Source organism: Tachypleus tridentatus, chromosome 6 (genome assembly GCF_004210375.1).
Source record: "Tachypleus tridentatus isolate NWPU-2018 chromosome 6, ASM421037v1, whole genome shotgun sequence".
NCBI lineage: Eukaryota > Metazoa > Arthropoda > Merostomata > Xiphosura > Limulidae > Tachypleus > Tachypleus tridentatus.
The window spans coordinates 169,114,705-169,126,264 of NC_134830.1; the positions used below are offsets into that span (position 1 = coordinate 169,114,705).

General features: G+C 34.1%; 2 non-coding genes across 2 annotated transcripts; both read right to left on the reverse strand.

Annotated features, from left to right (window-relative positions):
• Positions 1–6,284: 6,284 nt before the first annotated feature.
• On the reverse strand, positions 6,285–6,356 carry TRNAC-GCA (transfer RNA cysteine (anticodon GCA)). Its single transcript has one exon. It is a non-coding gene; the product is annotated as a tRNA-Cys (tRNA).
• A 5,114-nt stretch (positions 6,357–11,470) lies between these two features.
• TRNAC-GCA (transfer RNA cysteine (anticodon GCA)) lies at positions 11,471–11,542 on the reverse strand. Its single transcript has one exon. It is a non-coding gene; the product is annotated as a tRNA-Cys (tRNA).
• Between the last annotated feature and the right edge of the window lie 18 nt (positions 11,543–11,560).

The window sequence follows — 11,560 nt, forward strand, 5'->3', positions numbered from 1 at the left end:
AGAAATATTCGTTTTCGCTTAAATACTATATCATCTGTATTTGAACCATCGTTCGTTACTTTACCTTTTGTATTATCCTTTCGCCAAACATACTGAAATACTTAAATCTCCTTATGTAGCTGTGATGTAACAAGTCCTTTCAATTTAATATAGTAATGGACCAGATTTTCTTAAAGACGTTGTTTTACATTCCACACTGCAAATCAAGCGACGCAAGGGAAAATAAGAATGCCCTCTTAGGTTAGGCCTACTATCACTACCCTCCAAACAAACTAACAGTGACGTGGCGCGGATATGGTCGTATACACTCAGTGTACAAAAAGAAACACTAGTTGTGTACCCTGATTTACTAACTCACACACACAACATGATATTGTCACAGTTTTACAAACTTTAAGAAAATTTGTACATAATAAGTACACATCGAAACAACCATTTGAATGATACGAGGATTTGAACTGGCGAGTTTTGAGTTATGAAATTCCGCGATATTTCGAACGAAAAGCTTGACGAGTATGAAAAGTTTTATTGTACAGCGTCACTAACAAACAGGTATGGCTATTTCTTTATTTGGAACAGTGCATAGAGAAAACTATGTAACGCAGAGACTAAAATTTTGTAAAATGCACGAATAAAACATCGTGAGAAGTGTGTTCCAGTGGCTTGTCTTCAATTAATTCCAAATTATATAATTATTAAGATTCATTTAACTTGATTAGTTTCCAGTGATTAGAGTTTTACGTATTTAATTGAGAAGAAATTCCACTTTTCGATATTTGAATCACAGATTCGAGACAAGCATTCAAGTAATTTCGAAAAAAAATTGTGAATTATCTTTTTTTCCCCCTCCAACGTAAAATTATGTTAACAATCTCAGTCACCGTTTATGATGCTGGCACACTAGACAAATGAACACACATAGGCGCGGGATTGAACCAGGGACCTCTCGATCTGCAGTCGAATGCTCTACCACTGAGCTACACCCCCTCGATTATTTACTTCTAACAGTTAAGATAAAGTACATGAATTTGAAACCATATTCTTGAGATTTTTTTCCTTGGTAGTGATGAACGTTTGAAATTATTTCAAGTGGTACCTATGAAGGAAGTTCCTTGAAAGTTCTTACAGAGATGACATTCAACTGAACAAGTAGGCTTATCATAATGTTTAGTACATAACATAACATGCAAATGTTACATGATTTACTTGACACTTAATATTTATTGGTCTCAGGAAGATATCATACTGTGACTCTTTGTTTTCGCGTTTGTAATACTTTCGACCTATGAGTATAAAGTCCAATGCCACCTGATTTGTTGACATACGTATATATAATAACAAGTAATCAACAGAAACTGAATTAAACGAAATCACGTGACGGTGTTTCGATTATCTCTATTCGTACATTTGGGAAGGAGAGGCCACGGGTTTTTAGGAAGTGCCATCAAACATTTTATTTTGTATATGGTGTCAGAGGCCAGAAATTTAGGGGACTCCACTTGCAATCTGATAGTTGCGGAATCGAATCTCCGTCACACCCAAAATAGTCGCCCTTTCATATATATGTAAAAACGGCTCGTTTTGGTTGAGAAAAATTTTTACGTAGAGGAGCGAACAACGTTTCGATATTCTTCTGTCATCGTCAGGTTCACAAAGAAAGGAAGAGGTAACTGACCGGAAACTGACCACATGTTTGAAAGGGGTTGTGCAACTGAGTGTCGGAATGTAGAGGACGTGTTTAGATGTTTGAATATATAAGTTTATCTTATTTATTTTATTATTATTGTTTATTATATTATTTTTAAAATAAGTGTAAAGGTTTATCTTTGGCTTGAGTTGTTGAATTAGTAAGACTTCTTTAATTTTGCGTTTGTTTATGTTTGTTTCTTTATTTAGTATTTGGGCGTTTTCTATGGGTATGTTGTGTTTATTTCATTTCCAGTGTTCGAGAACGTGTGAAGATGAATTTTTATGTTCTTTGAATCTGGTTTCCATTTTACTACTTGTTCCTCCAACATAGAAGTCGTGGCAGTTATCACATTGTATTTTATAAATAATGTTGGTGTGGTCTTTGTCAGTGTAGCTTTCACATAGTATAGAACTCAGTTTTGTGCCTGGTTTTTGAATAAATTTGGTATTAACTGGAATGTCATATTTTGTTACTAGTTTTTGCCAGATGTTGGCTATTTGTCTGCTGATGTCGGGAATATATGGTATGTAGCAGTATATGGTTTCGAAATTTTTGATTCGTGAGATATATTTACTTTTGTTGGTTGATTTTGCTTTCTGTCTAGGTGTGTGCGTGTAAAGTTTTCTACGGTTTGTGGAGGAATCTTACTGATAATGATGAAGTATTGTTTTATTTTATTTAATACATCGTTAATTTTATCTGGTGAGCACAGTTCTATGGTTGTGTTTATTTGGTTTCTTAGTATGTTGAGTTTTTGTTTTGTTTCATGTGCTGAGTCCCAAGGAATGTGTAGTCCAGTATGGGTGATTTTTCGGTGGATTTCTGTTTTAAATTGTGTATCGGTTCTTGTAATTTTGAGGTTAAGAAAACATATTTGATTGCTTTCTTCCTGTTCACATGTGAAATTAATGTTGGGATGTATAGAGTTAATGTGATTGAAACAAGTAAGTGTGTGTTCTGTAGATCTGAATCCTGCAACCTTGTCATCTACATATTTGTCTGTACCAGTATAGTGGTGGATGTAATGCTGTGTTAATTGCTTGTGTTTCAATTTGTGTCATAAAAGTATTGACCAGAGCTGGTGATACTGCCTTGCCCATGCATAGGCCATTTGTTTGTATATAGATGTGGTTGTTGAACATGAAGTTTGTCTTCATCGTGGTGAATTCTATGAGGGTTGCTAATTGGTTGTTGGGAATGTCTATAGATAAATAATAAATAATATAAAATTATATATTCAAACATCTAAGCACACCCTCTACATTCCAACACTCAGTTACACAACCCCTTTCAAACATGTGATTAGCCTCCGGTCAGTTACCTCTTCCTTTCTTTGTGAACCTTACGATGACCGAAGAAGGTCGAAACGTTGTTCGCTCCTCTACTTAAAAAAATTTTCTCAACGCAAACGAGCCGTTTTACATATATATGAATATTCCATTGTTGCCTTGACTGACAGATGACCAAAATTAGTCCACCAGTGATAAAGTTATATTTCTATGTCAGCATAAGCTTAATATAAAAAGTATATTTCTATAACTACTGACAGACATTTTGAAATTGTAAGTTTTGACGCGATTCAATGTCACGAAAATTCGGCTAGAAATTTTCAAAGAAAATACAGTCATATTTTCACAGCTAACTCCTACCTCACTTCCGCTAACGGTTTTCTGGGGCGTGCGTGACATTTCCAGTTAGTTACTAACTTCTGATTTCGAGACTATTCCACTGTGACGTAAGCAGTCACGTAACACAAAATGAAACCAATACTATAGCGTTTTTCTTTGCTTAAGACTTATCTAATTTATCTTACGCCTTTTCTAGGTTAATCCAAACTTGGTATTTCTAGTTGGTTACCAACTTATAATTTCGAGACCATTCAATTCCGTGTCACACACACATGAAACAAAAAAGAAATGGATCTTAGTTCTCTGAATCTAGAGGAAAAAAATATACGAAAGACTACAGAAGTGTATTATAACCATAATAAATATGGTAATAGTATCCTAGTTATTTCAGATCCGTATTATTATAAACATTATGAAAGCAATTTACGTCACTAATAGTCGAACACGAATGCTGTAAGTCTTGACTTATATATTCGAGGACTGAATAAACAGAACATGGGGTTAGAATTTATAGACAAGGAGACTGAAATAGGAAAGTAAAATAGTCTTCAAAGTTTAAAGTGTGCGTAAAGAAAGCGACCAGATTCATTTTATTTCGTTTATGATTATTAAGTTTCAACGTTTGCCAAATACTTGGAAAAGAATTAAAAACTCCACTTAGAAACTTGTCTTTTTATTTGGTAACAATCGGAATAAAAGAATACTATATGAAATTATAACAAGCTATGAATAAAATGATGTACTTTCTTCACTAGGGGAGAAAAGTTTGATTTCGAAATTCTTCACGTTTGGTGTGAAATGCTAGGAATTGTGAATAGTAGTAAATTGCAACCTTACAAGAAGTATTTTTATTGATTGTTAATTAAATTATCCTATAATAATGTACCACGCTGTCTTAAAATTGTGAAATGTAGTAAAGTATTTTCTGATAGCTGTTCTTATTGGTTGTTAATTGGGTTCTCCTATAATACTTTACCAGGGTGTCTTAGGATTGCGAAATTTAGTAATGAACTATCTTATAAGTGTTCTTATTGGTTGTTAATTAGGTTCTCCTATAACACTGTACCAGGCTGTTTTAGAATTGTTAATTGTTGTTGAAACTTGTCTTGTAAGTGTTGTTATTGGTTGTTAAATAGTTTCTCCTATAATATTGTACCAAGTTGTTTTAGAATTGTGAAATTTAATAAGGTAGTATCTTATAGTTGTTCTTATTGGTTGTTAATTAAATTATCCTACAATACTGTACCACGTTGTCTTAAAATTGTGAAATGTGGTAAAGTATTATCTGATAGGTGTGTTATTGGTTGTTAATTAGGTTCTCCTATAATACTGTACCAGGCTGTTTTAGAATTGTGAAATGTAGTTGAGTATTGTTTTATAAGTGTTCTTATTGGTTGTTAATTAGGTTCTCCTATAATACTGTACCAGGCTGTTTTAGAATTGTGATGTGTAGTAATGTACTATCTTATGTGTTCTTATTGGTTGTTAAGTAGGTTCTCCTACAATACTGTACCAAGTTCTCTTAGGATTGTGGTTTGGTTTGTTATGAATTTCGCGCAAAGCGACATCAAGGTTGTCTGTTCTACCCTTTCGTAATTTAGCAGTGAATGACTAGAGGAAAGGCAGTTAGTCCTCACTACTTACCGCCAACTCTTAGGCTACTCTTTAAGCGCTGAATAGTGGAATTGACCGTCACTTTATACTGTCCCCACTGCTGAAAGGAAGATTCTGCGTGGTGAGGCGGAGATTCGAACCCTAAATCTGTGTATAAAAAAAGTAGGAAACTTTTTTTGTATTCCAGAAAATGTTCCATTTTTGCGTGAAGTTCCTTAGAAATGACTTTTAAAATGTGTTTCTGTAAATTAGTCATTCTAGTACGACAGCACACGCTAGAAGATTCACTGTTGCTGATACAATACAACCAAAACTTAATGTGCAAGAAATATTATGTGGTATTGTTTAAAATCTAACGCGAATCACCAGCATTGAAATTCACATCCTCCAGAAGGCCAATTGAAACCTGTATGCTTGTAATAATATATCAGACCACTAATTACCAAAATAAGAGAAATATTCGTTTTCGCTTAAATACTATATCATCTGTATTTGAACCATCGTTCGTTACTTTATCTTTTGTATTATTTTCGCCAAACATACTGAAATACTTAAATGTCCTCATGTAGCTGTGATGTAACAAGTCCCTTTAATTTAATATAGTAATGGACTAGAATTTCTTAAAGACGTTGTTTTACATTCGACACTGCAAATCAAGCGACGCAAGTGAAAATAAGAATGCCCTCTTAGGTTAGGCCTACTATCACTACCCTCCAAACAATCTAACAGTGACGTGGCGCGGATATGGTCGTATACACTCAGTGAACAAAAAGAAACACTATTCGTGTACCCTGATTTACTAACTCACACACACAACATGATATTGTCACAGTTTTACAAACTTTAAGAAAATTTGTACATAATAAGTACACATCGAAACAACCATTTGAACGATACGAGGATTTGAACTGGCCAGTTTTGAGTTATGAAACTCCGCGATATTTCGAACGAAAAGCTTGACGAGTATGAAAAGTTTTATTGTACAGCGTCACTAACAAACAGGTATGGCTATTTCTTTATTTGGAACAGTGCATAGAGAAAACTATGTAACGCAGAGACAAAAATTTTGTAAAATGCACGAAGTGTGTTCCAGTGGCTTGTCTTCAATTAATTCCAAATTATATAATTATTAAGATTCATTTAACTTGATTAGTTTCCAGTGACTAGAGTTTTACGTATTTAGTTGAGAAGAAATTCCACTTTTCGATATTTGAATCACAGATTCGAGACAAGCATTCAAGTAATTTCGAAAAAAAATTGTGAATTATCTTTTTTTCCCTCCAACGTAAAATTATGTTAACAATCTCAGTCACCGTTTATGATGTTGGCACACTAGACAAACGAACACACATAGGGGGCGCCCGGGATTGAACCAGGGACCTCTCGATCTGCAGTCGAATGCTCTACCACTGAGCTACACCCCCTCGATTATTTATTTCTAACAGTTAAGATAAAGTACATGAATTTGAAACCATATTCTTGAGATTTTTTTTCCTTGGTAGTGATGAACGTTTGAAATTATTTCAAGTGGTACCTATGAAGGAAGTTCCTTGAAAGTTCTTACAGAGATGACATTCAACTGAACAAGTAGGCTTATCATAATGTTTAGTACATAACATAACATGCAAATGTTACATGATTTACTTGACACTTAATATTTATTGGTCTCAGGAAGATATCATACTGTGACTCTTTGTTTTCGCGTTTGTAATACTTTCGACCTATGAGTATAAAGTCCAATGCCACCTGATTTGTTGACATACGTATATATAATAACAAGTAATCAACAGAAACTGAATTAAACGAAATCACGTGACGGTGTTTCGATTATCTCTATTCGTACATTTGGGAAGGAGAGGCCACGGGTTTTTTAGGAAGTGCCATCAAACATTTTATTTTGTATATGGTGTCAGAGGCCAGAAATTTAGGGGACTCCACTTGCAATCTGATAGTTGCGGAATCGAATCTCCGTCACACCCAAAATAGTCGCCCTTTCATATATATGTAAAAACGGCTCGTTTTGGTTGAGAAAAATTTTTACGTAGAGGAGCGAACAACGTTTCGATATTCTTCTGTCATCGTCAGGTTCACAAAGAAAGGAACAGGTAACTGACCGGAAACTGACCACATGTTTGAAAGGGGTTGTGCAACTGAGTGTCGGAATGTAGAGGACGTGTTTAGATGTTTGAATATATAAGTTTATCTTATTTATTTTATTATTATTGTTTATTATATTATTTTTAAAATAAGTGTAAAGGTTTATCTTTGGCTTGAGTTGTTGAATTAGTAAGACTTCTTTAATTTTGCGTTTGTTTATGTTTGTTTCTTTATTTAGTATTTGGGCGTTTTCTATGGGTATGTTGTGTTTATTTCATTTCCAGTGTTCGAGAACGTGTGAAGATGAATTTTTATGTTCTTTGAATCTGGTTTCCATTTTACTACTTGTTCCTCCAACATAGAAGTCGTGGCAGTTATCACATTGTATTTTATAAATAATGTTGGTGTGGTCTTTGTCAGTGTAGCTTTCACATAGTATAGAACTCAGTTTTGTGCCTGGTTTTTGAATAAATTTGGTATTAACTGGAATGTCATATTTTGTTACTAGTTTTTTGCCAGATGTTGGCTATTTGTCTGCTGATGTCGGGAATATATGGTATGTAGCAGTATATGGTTTCGAAATTTTTTGATTCGTGAGATATATTTACTTTTGTTGGTTGATTTTGCTTTCTGTCTAGGTGTGTGCGTGTAAAGTTTTCTACGGTTTGTGGAGGAATCTTACTGATAATGATGAAGTATTGTTTTATTTTATTTAATACATCGTTAATTTTATCTGGTGAGCACAGTTCTATGGTTGTGTTTATTTGGTTTCTTAGTATGTTGAGTTTTGTTTTGTTTCATGTGCTGAGTCCCAAGGAATGTGTAGTCCAGTATGGGTGATTTTTCGGTGGATTTCTGTTTTAAATTGTGTATCGGTTCTTGTAATTTTGAGGTTAAGAAAACATATTTGATTGCTTTCTTCCTGTTCACATGTGAAATTAATGTTGGGATGTATAGAGTTAATGTGATTGAAACAAGTAAGTGTGTGTTCTGTAGATCTGAATCCTGCAACCTTGTCATCTACATATTTGTCTGTACCAGTATAGTGGTGGATGTAATGCTGTGTTAATTGCTTGTGTTTCAATTTGTGTCATAAAAGTATTGACCAGAGCTGGTGATACTGCCTTGCCCATGCATAGGCCATTTGTTTGTATATAGATGTGGTTGTTGAACATGAAGTTTGTCTTCATCGTGGTGAATTCTATGAGGGTTGCTAATTGGTTGTTGGGAATGTCTATAGATAAATAATAAATAATATAAAATTATATATTCAAACATCTAAGCACACCCTCTACATTCCAACACTCAGTTACACAACCCCTTTCAAACATGTGATTAGCCTCCGGTCAGTTACCTCTTCCTTTCTTTGTGAACCTTACGATGACCGAAGAAGGTCGAAACGTTGTTCGCTCCTCTACTTAAAAAATTTTCTCAACGCAAACGAGCCGTTTTTACATATATATGAATATTCCATTGTTGCCTTGACTCACAGATGACCAAAATTAGTCCACCAGTGATAAAGTTATATTTCTATGTCAGCATAAGCTTAATATAAAAAAGTATATTTCTATAACTACTGACAGACATTTTGAAATTGTAAGTTTTGACGCGATTCAATGTCACGAAAATTCGGCTAGAAATTTTCAAAGAAAATACAGTCATCTTTTCACAGCTAACTCCTACCTCGCTTCCGCTAACGGTTTTCTGGGGCGTGCGTGACATTTCCAGTTAGTTACTAACTTGTGATTTCGAGACTATTCCACTGTGACGTAAGCAGTCACGTAGCACAAAATGAAGCTAATGCTATAGCGTTTGTCTTCCCTTAAGACTTATCTAATTTATCTTACGCCTTTTCTAGGTTAATCCAAACTTGGTATTTCTAGTTGGTTACCAACTTATAATTTCGAGACGATTCAATTCCGTGTCATACACACATGAAACAAAAAAAGAAATGGATCTTAGTTCTCTAATTCTAGAAGAAAAAAACATACGAAAGACTACAGAAGTGTATTATAACCATAATAAATATAGTAATATTATCCTAGTTATTTCAGATCCGTATTATTATAAACATTATGAAAGAATTTTCCGTCACTAATAGTCGTACACGAATGCTGTAAGTCTTGACTTATATATTCGAGGACTGAATAAACAGAACATGGGGTTAGAATTTATAGACAAGGAGACTGAAATAGGAAAGTAAAATAGTCTTCAAAGTTTAAAGTGTACGTAAAGAAAGCGACCAGATTCATTTTATTTCGTTTATGATTATTAAGTTTCAACGTTTGCCAAATACTTGGAAAAGAATTAAAAACTCCACTTAGAAACTTGTCTTTTTATTTGGTAACAATCGGAATAAAAGAATACTATATGAAATTATAACAAGCTATGAATAAAATGATGTACTTTCTTCACTAGGGGAGAAAAGTTTGATTTCGAAATTCTTCACGTTTGGTGTGAAATGCTAGGAATTGTGAATAGTAGTAAATTGCAACCTTACAAGAAGTATTTTTATTGATTGTTAATTAAATTATCCTATAATAATGTACCACGCTGTCTTAAAATTGTGAAATGTGGTAAAGTATTATCTGATAGGTGTGTTATTGGTTGTTAATTATTATAATGACCAGGTGTTTGTTATTAGTTGAGTATTGTTTTTAAGTGTTCTTATTGGTTCTCTCCTATACTGTACCATACTGTTACAAATTTGTCAGTTGTTATTGTTGTTAAATAGTTTCTCCTATAAATTGTACCAAGTTGTTTTAGAATTGTGAAATTTAATGTAGTATCTTATAGTTGTTCTTATTGGTTGTTAATTAAATTATCCCACAATACTGTACCACGCTGTCTTAAAATTGTGAAATGTGGTAAAGTATTATCTGATAGGTGTGTATTGGTTGTTAATTAGGTTCTCCAATACTGTACCAGGCTGCAGAATTGTGAAATGTAGTTGAGTATTGTTTATAAGTGTTCTTATTGGTTGTTGGTTTGGTTTGTTATGATACTGTCGCGCAAAGCTTAGGATTGTGGTTTGTCTGTTCTACCCAAAGCGTAATTTAGCAGTGAATGACTAGAGGAAAGGCAGTTAGTCCTCACTACTTACCGCCAACTCTTAGGCTACTCTTTAAGCGCTGAATAGTGGAATTGACCGTCACTTTACACTATCCCCACTGCTGAAAGGAAGATTCTGCGTGGTGAGGCGGAGATTCGAACCCTAAATCTGTGTATAAAAAAGTAGGAAATTTTTTTTGTATTCCAGAAAATGTTCCATTTTTGCGTGAAGTTTCTTAGAAATGACTTTTAAAATGTGTTTCTGTAAATTAGTCATTCTAGTACGACAGCACACGCTAGAAGATTCACTGTTGCTGATACAATACAACCAAAACTTAATGTGCAAGAAATATTATGTGGTATTGTTTAAAATCTAACGCGAATCACCAGCATTGAAATTCACATCCTCCAGAAGGCCAATTGAAACCTGTATGCTTGTAATAATATATCAGACCACTAATTACCAAAATAAGAGAAATATTCGTTTTCGCTTAAATACTATATCATCTGTATTTGAACCATCGTTCGTTACTTTACCTTTTGTATTATCTTTCGCCAAACATACTGAAATACTTAAATCTCCTTATGTAGCTGTGATGTAACAAGTCCTTTCAATTTAATATAGTAATGGACCAGATTTTCTTAAAGACGTTGTTTTACATTCCACACTGCAAATCAAGCGACGCAAGGGAAAATAAGAATGCCCTCTTAGGTTAGGCCTACTATCACTACCCTCCAAACAAACTAACAGTGACGTGGCGCGGATATGGTCGTATACACTCAGTGTACAAAAAGAAACACTATTCGTGTACCCTGATTTACTAACTCACACACACAACATGATATTGTCACAGTTTTACAAACTTTAAGAAAATTTGTACATAATAAGTACACATCGAAACAACCATTTGAATGATACGAGGATTTGGACTGGCGAGTTTTGAGTTATGAAATTCCGCGATATTTCGAACGAAAAGCTTGACGAGTATGAAAAGTTTTATTGTACAGCGTCACTAACAAACAGGTATGGCTATTTCTTTATTTGGAACAGTGCATAGAGAAAACTATGTAACCCAGAGACAAAAATTTTGTAAAATGCACGAATAAAACATCGTGAGAAGTGTGTTCCAGTGGCTTGTTTTCAATTAATTCTAATTTATATAATTATTAAGATTCATTTAACTTGATTAGTTTCCAGTGACTAGAGTTTTACGTATTTAGTTGAGAAGATATTCCACTTTTCGATATTTGAATCACAGATTCGAGACAAGCATTCAAGTGATTTCGATAAAAATTGTGAATTATCTTCCTTTCACCCTCCAACGTAAAATGATGTTAACATCTCAATCACCGTTTATGATGTTGGTACACTAGATAATGGAACACACATAGGGGGCGCCCGGGATTGAACCAGGGACCTCTCGATCTGCAGTCGAATGCTCTACCACTGAGCTACACCCCCCTCGATTATTTATTTCTA